Raw genomic sequence first — 10,004 nt, 5'->3', positions numbered from 1 at the left:
GACCTCGGGAGCCACCTGTCTCGGCCTCCCAAAGTGCTGGGATTACAGGCATGAGCCACCAAGCCCAGCCAATTTCCCCTTTTTATAAGGACAACACTGATATTGGATTAGAACTTACTTTAATGACTTCTTCTTAAATTGATCATCTGCAAAGACCCTGCTTCACTCTCACAGATACTGAGAGTAGAACTTCAACATCTTTTGGGAGGCATGTGATTCAATCTATTAAACACCTCTTTTTTTCTCACATGAGGAAACTGAGACAGAGAATTTCAGTAATCCTCCCGGACCACAAAGCCAGTAGGCAGCCTAGATGCTAAGACCTGGGGTCTTAACAACTTCACTATGTCTCTGTTATTGTTTTTCTCCAGAAATTTCATCTCTCTTCAGGACACTGTTTATGGGATTTGTATATAATTTTTCATCTAGTGATTATATCACTAGACTGTAATCTTTTTAAAAAACAGGAGTTGAACTTATTATTTCTTTTCTTTTCTTTTCTTTTTTTTTTTTTTTTGCGACAGAGTTTAAGACAAGCCTGGACAACATGGCAAGGCTCTGTCTCTACAAAAAATAAAAATAAATTAGCTAGTCATGGTGGTACCTGCCTGTGATCCCAGCTACTCGAGAGGCTGAGGAAGGAGGGTTGCTTGAACTCAGGAGTTTGAGACTGCAGTGAGCTGTAATCGCACAACTGCACTTCAGCCTGGGCAATAGAGGGGGAGACTCCACCTCCCAAAAAACCATCAAACTATAATAATACAAGGGAATGCCAGCAAATAATCTCCCTGCTCCTGGTATGGCAGAGAGCCAGACTGAAAAGAGTATGCTTGAGACACTACCTTGGATCTTGGTCTAAGCCAGAAAGCCACAGAAAAACTTCACATGGGTTTCAAATCCAGTCAAGCCTGGGTTCCGATACAGAGTCTACTACTCATTAGCTACGTGCAGTTAGGGAAATCTCCTAATCTTTAAGTCTTAGTTTCTTCATCTATAAAATGGGATGATAACAACAAATTGGCCCAGTTCTTATGTGGATTGGGTGAAACAAATACACAAAGCACATCCTGTGGTATAAAAGGCTCTATAAATGTCCCAAAAGCAGATTTTGGACACATCAGACCTGGATTTGAATTCCAACTCTGCTCAATGCCACCTTGGGAAGCCACTAGACCTCACTAAACCTCAGTTCCCCCTTCATAAAATAGGGAAAATAATGATCTGCCTCATGGAGTTGTTGTGAGATTCACAGAATAAATATATAAAACACTTAGCACATAAAGGCGAGTCATTGCTCTGTTTTTCCTGTCTACATGGCCCTGTGGCTCTTGCTATTATCTCCTGTTCTTTTCCTACCTTCTTGTCTGGGATTCCTAGGTGAGCTCTGACCATTTCCTTTCTTTTTTTAAATTGTCATTATATATATATATATATACACACATATATAAAACATACAATTTTCTATTTTAACCCTTCTCAGATATGCACTTCAGTGACATGACGTAGATTGACAATACTGTGCAACCATCACCACCCTCTCTAGAACTTTTTTTTTTTTTTTAAGACGGAGTGTTACTCTTGTGGCCCAGGTTGGAATGTAGTGGCGCAATCTCGGCTCACTACAACCTCCACCTCCTGGGTTCAAGCTATTCTCCTGCCTTAGTCTCCAGAGTAGCTAGAACTACAGGCACATGCCACTATGTCTGGCTAATTTTTGCATTTTTAGTAGAGACAGGGTTTCACCATGTTGGCCAGGATGCTCTTGATTTCATGACCTCATGATCCACCCACCTCAGCATCCCAAAGTGCTGGAATTATAGGCATGAGCCACCGTGCCTGGCCTCTAGAACTTTTTAATCAACCCAGACTGAAACTCTGCACCTATTAAACAATACCTCCCCATACTCCTTCCACTGTCCCACACCAACAACTACCATTCTATTCTGTTTCAGTGGACTGGACTCTTCTAAGTATCTCATATAAGTGCAATCATACAGTAGTTGTCTCTTTGTGGCTGCCTTTTTCACTTAGCGTAATGTCTTCAAGTTTCATCCATGTTGTAGCCTGTGCTCAAATTTTGTTCTCTGATCCTTTACTTTCAAGTTCAAGTCTATTTGTTGTTCCCTCCCCCAATTCAGGCCACCCCTCTGCCAATTGGAAATATGGAGACATAATGACACACAAGACAGTATCTGTGTACAAACGAAACACAACATGTCTTTTTCCTGACTAAAAACGTAATGCATATTCTTTCCTATGGAGCATTTGATGACAGTTCCAAATTTCTCTGAAGGCCACATCATCATCGCCCATGGCCCCTTCGATGACAAATGTGTTTCTTGCAGGGAATGGCTTTGTTAGTTTCTCATCCTATAGGGTGGGGCAGGGCTGAAACAACAGGCAGCTTCTAACCAATGTTTACTCCAAGCAACAGCATTGCATATCCACAAATCTACATTCACTGTGTCTCCTATCTTTCTCCCAAAGTTGAAAACACCCTGTTGCTCTTTTCATTTGGGACATAAATATTTCATTAATCCTATTAATTTTTTAAAAATAGATAGTTTTTTGGGGTTTGAAGCCATTCTTTCATGCTAATAAGCTTGGCCTGGCCTGCCCACCACCCCTGCCCCAACCCCAGAGACTCACCCATCACTTGTTCACTGGCTGGGCTTTGGGAGGCTCACCCTGTACCCCTACCGCACCCTGCCCCCAGGAGCTATCATGGAACACATTGTGCAGTGGTTCCTGTAATCGCGGAAAGCTGGAAGCAGCCTAAACATCTAACACTAAGAAATTAAATAAATGGAGCACACCCATAAAACAGAATAGCCTGGAAGCCATAACAATTATGGTGAAGAGCAAAAAAGCATGGAAAGGTATTAAGAATAATCCCATTGTGTGTGTGTGTGTGTGTGTGTGAGAGAGAGAGAGAGAGAGCGCGAAAGTGTGTATGTGTGTGTGAACCTTCACTACGTGAAGCAAAATTACTGTGATTTTTTCTTGTCTTCTTTGGCCTTGCCTGCATTTTTTCTCTTAGATTCTCAGGGCTGCCAAACAAATTTTCACAAATTTAGTCGCTTACAAAAACAAAATTTATCTTCTCACATTTCTGGAGGCCAGAAGTCCCAAAGCAAAGTATCAGCATGACCATTATCAGCATGACCATGCTCCGTCCAAAGCCTCTAGCCTCTTGACTCCTCCATTGCTGTTGGCTGCCGGCATTCCTTGGCTTGTGTCCACATACTCCAGTCTCTGCCTCCACATCACACGGCTTCTCCTCACCTTCTCCTCTTCCAAGTGTCTGTCTCTACACTCTTTCTGCCTCGATTTTATAAGGATACCTGTGATTGCGTGTAGGACCCTCCCAGATCATCCAGGATAAATTCTTTTTCTCAATATCCTTAATTTAAACACATCTTACTTACTCCTGACCACATAATGTAATGTTCCACAGGTTCTAAAGGATTAGGACATAGACAGATCTTTCAGCTCGATTCACTTTATAATCAACAAAAAGAAAGTTCATGTCTTCCTTTTAAAGACTCATTAGCTCACACATGATTTTAGCCAAATGCCCACTGTCTGGCTCATGACAGACACAAAGTAAATATTTGTTGAAAGGATGAATGAACTGCCCAGAGTAGGCACTTTGTTCAGGGTGAGAAATTATAAGTGGCTTCTTTCCTGTCTAATTTTTCTTTGTAATTTTTTATTACTACTGTTTTCAGATGCCAAAAAAGATATTTTCTTCTCCCTTTAAAGCTAGGGAGCTAAAACTTTCCTAGAGTCCAATAGTATAGCACAGGAGGGGGTTCCAGTTTTCTTGACCTGTCTGCATCTCAAAAGGGTAAATGAATGAAGAATTCTCACTCTCAGTGCCCTCCCGCCCACTTTCACTTCTGCAGCCACTTCACAGCAACGTGAAGCCAGACACTGACGTTTCAAGAAGGGATCTCTTGTCATTTTGCTCTTCTCCCTTCTGGTACTGGGAATATTGCTGAGCACCAGAGCCAGAGGCTGCGCATCTGAGAGTGAGATTTTTTTTATTTTTTTAATTTTTGTTTATTTTTTGAGATGGAGTCTCACTCTGTCACCCAGGCTGAAGTGCAATGGCACGATCTTGGCTCACTGCAACCTCCATCTCCCAGGTTCAAGCGAATCTCACGTCTCAGCTTCCCAAGTAGCTGGGATTACAGGTGTACACTGCCCCACCTGGCTAATTTTTTGTATTTTTAGTAGAGACAGGGTTTCACCGTGTTCTCTAGGCTAGTCTCAAGCTCCTAAACTCAGGCAATCCACCTGCCTCTGCCTTCCAAAGTGTTGGGATTACAGGTGTGAGCCACTGCGCCCAGCCTGAGAGTGAGATTTGCTGCCTAGTCTCCCACCTGAGAACCCCTTCCACACTACATACCCCTTAATCCCATTTACAAAAATAGCACTGAATCTCTACAGGGTCTCACTTAAGAATGACGAATTGATGCGACTGTGCTCTGCCTGCCACACACACAAGCACATTGAGAATTGATTGTGACAATCTTTGCACATAGCAACAAGAGTCTTCTAAACACAGCTCCTTGGGCATCCCTGGCCATTGGTCCAATTTGACATGTGAGATTTGCCGTTCCTCATCTAGCCTGTGGAGAAGAATATCAACAAACAGAAATGGATTGAGCTCCTAATGCCTGCAGGGATTTACAATCCAGGTATGGATTCAGGGAACGTATAAATAAAGAGACACAAGGCAAGCCAGGTGGCCTGAGATAAGGGCCAAAATTGTGATGCACTCAAAGTTTGGGTGCTGTTGAGATGTCAGTGGCAACCATGAGGGCTCCAGGAAAGCTGCTGGGAAAGTCAAACTAAAGAAGAACATGGGGCTGTATGGGAATAAGACTTAGATGAGTGGAGGGGGTGTTACACCACAGTCTCAGAAATCACCACTAGCATACATATTCATGTAACCAAATGCCACCTGTTCCCAAAAACCCTACTGAAATACAAAAATTAAAATAAAATAAAATGGGGTGGGCACAGTGGCTCATGCCTGTAATCCCAGCACTTTGGGAGGCTGAGGCCAAGGCGGGTGGATTGCCTGAGGTCAGGAGTTTGAGACTAGCCTGGCCAACATAGTGAAACCCCAGCTCTACTAAAAATACAAAAATTTAGCCAGGTGTGGTTGTGGGCACCTATAATCCCAGCCATTCACTACTCAGGAGGAGTATCTTGGATTAGAGGAGAATGGCTTGAACCCGGGAGGCAGAGGTTGCTGATCACACCATTGTACTCCAGCCTAGGTAACAAGATCAAAACTCTGTCTCAAAAAATAATAATAATAAAATAAAAAATAAAGTAAGATGATGGAGGAAAATGAAAAGAAGAATCCAGACCTCAAAGAGAATGTGATCTAAAGCTCAGAGGCAGACAGGAATGCCTGGGGTATCTTCTGGGAATCAAAAGCAAATCAATTTAGTCAACATCAAGGTCATTCAGAGGTCAAAGGTTCACCTCCTCAGAGAGGTCTTCCCTGACCAGCCCAGCTAAAACAGACACTTTGTTTTTCTTCCTGGTCATCTAAACTAGGAGCTCCACCAAGACAGAGACCTTTTCTATTGCATTCCCCAGAGTGTTCCCAGCACCTGGGACATGGTCTACTCAGAAGATATTCCCTGAATGAGTGAAGGGACTAAGGGCTTTTGCAGGGGCGCTTGCAGGAGCTCAGTATGGAGAAATATGTGGGCTCAACTACTGTTGCCTTTGAATATCAAACGAAGGACTTTGACCTACTGAAGAGTATTCCCAGCCAACTCCATGGGAGGTACTAGGTCAAAAACAGGAATGTCATGTTAAGTACATTTTTGGAACATGGGGCTAAACAAAGTTTAACAAAATTTTTTTTCTGCAGTTCTTTCATACACATTCACCATATAATTGTGGATATCCAAGTGTGCCCAGGTACTAATCCGTAGCACACTTTTTTTTCTTTTTTTTTTCTTTTTGAGACCAAGTCTCACTCTGTCACCCAGGCTGGAGGACAGTGGCACGACCTCAGCTCACTGCAACTTCTGCCTCTTGGGTTTTCAAAGGATTTTACTGCCTCAGTCTCCCAAGTAGCTGGGAATACAGGCACACACCACCACGACCAGCTAGTTTTTGTGGTTTTAGTAGTGACAGGGTTTCCTCATGTTGCCAAGGCTGGTCTCCAGCTCCTGGGTTCAAGCAATCCACTCCGCTCAGCCTCCCAAAGTACTGGGATTATAGGCAGGAGCCACCAGGCCCGGCCCTTTTTTTTTTTTTTTTTTTTTAAATACATTACTCTGGATTTAGTGCTTCTCTGACGACACTTTGGAAGATAGAGCTGCAGAAATGGGAAGTTTTTAAATTGCTGGAATGGGAGGTTTATGCATACACAATGATATGCTATGGCTAATCTGGTAGGAGAGACTGGCAAAGGGGAGGGACTTGAAACAGGGAGCCCAGTTTGGGAAACATAGCAGGAGTCAGTACCTCAATTAGTAAGCCACAAATATGATATGCCAGGTACTGTTCTAGAGAATGGACAGTGTAAAAAGAACAACAAAGTCCTCCCAACACAGACAAGAAAACACATATTCTGCTTCACCTAGGACAGTCCCAATTTTTGTTCGTTGGCCCCACCGAACTATTAAATGGCGCCATATTTATTCTCAAAAGTATTTGGGGTCAGTTAATAAACAGTCACCTAATTCGTGGAGCTTACCTTCTGTAGAAGAGATCATGAAGCTAGCCCACCCGGCGCCTCTGTGTAAATTAGAGGATCCTCCTCTGGGCCAACAGAGTTCACAGGTGTGCAGGTGGACAAGTAGATATGCCTCTTGTGCAAAGTGAATAAAGACTTTTTTATGGAATGCTCAGCCTGAAAGGCAGAGCTCAGTGTGCCTTTCTGCCTCCGTTCCCTTATCAGGTGCAGGGATTTGCAATCTAGGTGTGGATTCAGGAATGAAACAAAAAGACACAAGGCTATGACTGGCCTATCCCTAGATGTAGTGAACAGCCTGCATACCAACTAGTTGATGTCCAGAAGATGATCAATAGCAAATAAAGACATAAGCAAATACAATGTCAAATCATGGTAAGTACCATGAAGAAAACTAAAGTGAAGTTGGGGGGCTGAGAATGATGAGGGCAGCCATCCAATGTGCATACTTCCAAAAGGCACCCATTGCATTGTGGTCTATGGAAATGGTGCCCTTGAGGTTGAGCAACATGGTCACACTGATAGGAGGTGCTATTTTAAAGAGGGTGGTGAAGAAAGGCCTCCCTGTGGAGCTGGCAGATAATTTGACACTGGCTGTAAGAAAAGAGGGCCACAATAAACATACATGCACATGGGTCTTTATAACTGAATATTTTATAATCCTTTGGGTATATACCCAGTAATGGCATTGCTGGGTCAGGGGCACATATACACCATGGAATACTACACAGCCATAAAAAAGGATGAGTTCATGTCTTTTGCAGGGGCATGGATGAAGCTGGAAACCATCATTCTCGGCAAACTGACACAAGAACAGAAAATCAAACACCGCATGTTCTCACTCATGAGTGGGTATTGAACAATGAGAACACATTATTCAACAGGGAGAGGAACATCACACACCAGGGCCTGTCGGGGGGTGGAGAGGCTAGGGGAGGGATAGCAGAAGGTAGGGGTTTTGGAGAGGGATACAATTAGGAGAAACACCTAATGTAGATGACCTCGGGAATGGGTGCAGCAAACCACCATGGCACTCGTATACCTATGTAGCAAGCCTGCACAATCTCCACATGTACCCCAGAACTTAAAGTATAATAAATAAGTAAATAATTTAAAAATAAAAAAAGAGGGATAAATATGAGAGAAACATCACAGTCAATGTGACATGGTGGCTGGTTTCATGCAAGGACTTCGGGAATGAGTGTTCAAGAGGACCTCAAGCTTCATGCCTGGGAAACTAGGGAAATGAAGGTGCTGCTCAGTGCTGCGCAACATACCAAGCCTGCCACGAGTGGGTGGTGCAGGGAACACGCTGGCTGGTGAAAGAGGCACAGTCCCTTCTCTTGGGGAGTGGACCATCTCAATGAAGATTTCCCAATGTGCGGCTGGTGGAACACTAGCTGGGTGGTATGCTAATGGGTGTTATGAGAAAGACTGGCCTAAATAAGTGTGGAAAATGCTGGGCTAAGCAAAATTAAACAGGTTTCTTTACTGAAAGCTTCTTGGAGCTTTTAATAAGCTAATGTGTTTTGTGAACCCCAAGCAGGGATATGGATGTCAGCCTCTCCTAACTTAGCTGTCCAAGGAAATTTCTCTTTGTAATGTATTTCAGGAGGTCTGTGTTACCAGGGAGGGAAACTGGGCTGTAGGCAAATGTCAAGTGGGCCAGAATGGAAAAGATTCAGAGAAGGGATATAGGGGAGCCACAGCCAGCAGAGATAAGGGAGCCACCTCGGTGCCTTCTGCACAGCCCCAAGGAGGGCAGCGGTTGGATTCCACAGCTTCATGCGGCAAAGGTGCCTGTGGCTGTCCCCGCAGGCCTGGCTTCGCCCAAGCTCCAGTGGTAACTTCTGAGTCAGCCCCACTCAAGGCCAAGTTTAGCCTCTGAGCGACTGGCTAAAGTGGTTGTCTGACCTCCCCGGGCCTCCACTTGCCCTTCTATAAAACGGGGATACAAATACTGCCCTCCCTCCCCTGAGTGGCACGAGGCTCTGGTAATTACTATTTGGCAGGGTACTGAGGTGCTGACAAGCCCTGTCTGACACATTTCTTTCTGGCTCCTCTGGACACCGCACACCTCCCCTCCACTGGAGACCACAGACCCATCAGCAGGACGCTGAGATTTCAGCCACTCACCGCAGAGCAGGAGTCTCTCCGGCTGTCTCTCTCTGTGGTAGCTCATGTCAAAACGAAAGACTGGCCTAAGCCTCTGCTGACCCCTGGGCATTGTGGAGGTGGAAGAGCCACCTGTCAGGTCCTCCAGGACCCTGCTGTGCCTGGGAGGCTGCTCGGGGCCGGGACACCCAGGGGCGGCGTCCCCTGCCTGGAGGCAGCCATGCAGTGTCCTCGCTGAGGAGGAGGGGCCGATCCAGCCGGGGCCCTCGCAGGGCCGGGTGATGACAACATCCGAGGACCCGAGTCCGGCCCAGCCTGGTGGGACGAATGAGCTGAGGTGGGTGCTGCGTGGGTCTGAGCGTGCAGGGAGAGGAAAGGGCACCTGGGGGAGGAGAGGAAGTGCTGGGGTCCAGCCGGCAAAGCTGCCCGTGCTCCAACCCTTCCGCCAGGGAAGAAGAAGAGGTGGCTCCCGCAGCAAGTGCCAAGGAAACTAAGGCCCTATCCTTACACTTAGCCTGCCAGCCAGCCTCCATTGCCCTCCTAAGGGGTGAGACAACTCTCCTTAGGAAGCAGGACTGTCCTTCGTAGCTGCTATGTCCCGTCCAGTCTGCCTGTGCTGTGCATTTTTACTTTTACCAAATTTCAACTAGATAGGGAAGGTCGGGAGTCATAAAGCTGTGCACAGCACACCGGAGCTTGGGCCGGAGTCTCTTGGAGACAGCTCTGCATGTAGCTAACTTATTGCCTGGCCCCAAAGAGAAGGATGGAAAAGGATGTCGGGTCTCCTTGTATGATTTTGAGATGCCAGTGTACCCACCTGCAGAATGGGACCATAATGTGAGCTCTTTCAGTTGGCTGGAATCGGAACTCATTCCTGTGTCTTGGGCATTTGGCTGTGACCTAGTCATTCATATTGATATATACCTTGCTTGTTTGTACAGACATGCCTTTTGCATGATTCAAAAGCATCCCCTTAGATAGTGGGCTTTTGTTTGCGTACTTGGCTAAATTCGGCTGCTGTAAAAAGCGTAAGATAGAACTCAGACCCAGGAGGACGCCAATTCAAATCTCCAGGCCCTTGGTATTGAACGTCAGTTTAAAATCAAGATTTCTTAATTATCGAAAACTGGGAAGTGGGGTCCGAGCTAGAAGGTGG

The sequence above is a fragment of the Saimiri boliviensis genome, chromosome 6, assembly GCF_048565385.1.
Source record: "Saimiri boliviensis isolate mSaiBol1 chromosome 6, mSaiBol1.pri, whole genome shotgun sequence".
In the NCBI taxonomy this organism is placed as follows: domain Eukaryota; kingdom Metazoa; phylum Chordata; class Mammalia; order Primates; family Cebidae; genus Saimiri; species Saimiri boliviensis.
The sequence above is the reverse complement of the archived record's forward strand: the minus strand, read 5'-3'. Positions refer to the sequence as shown.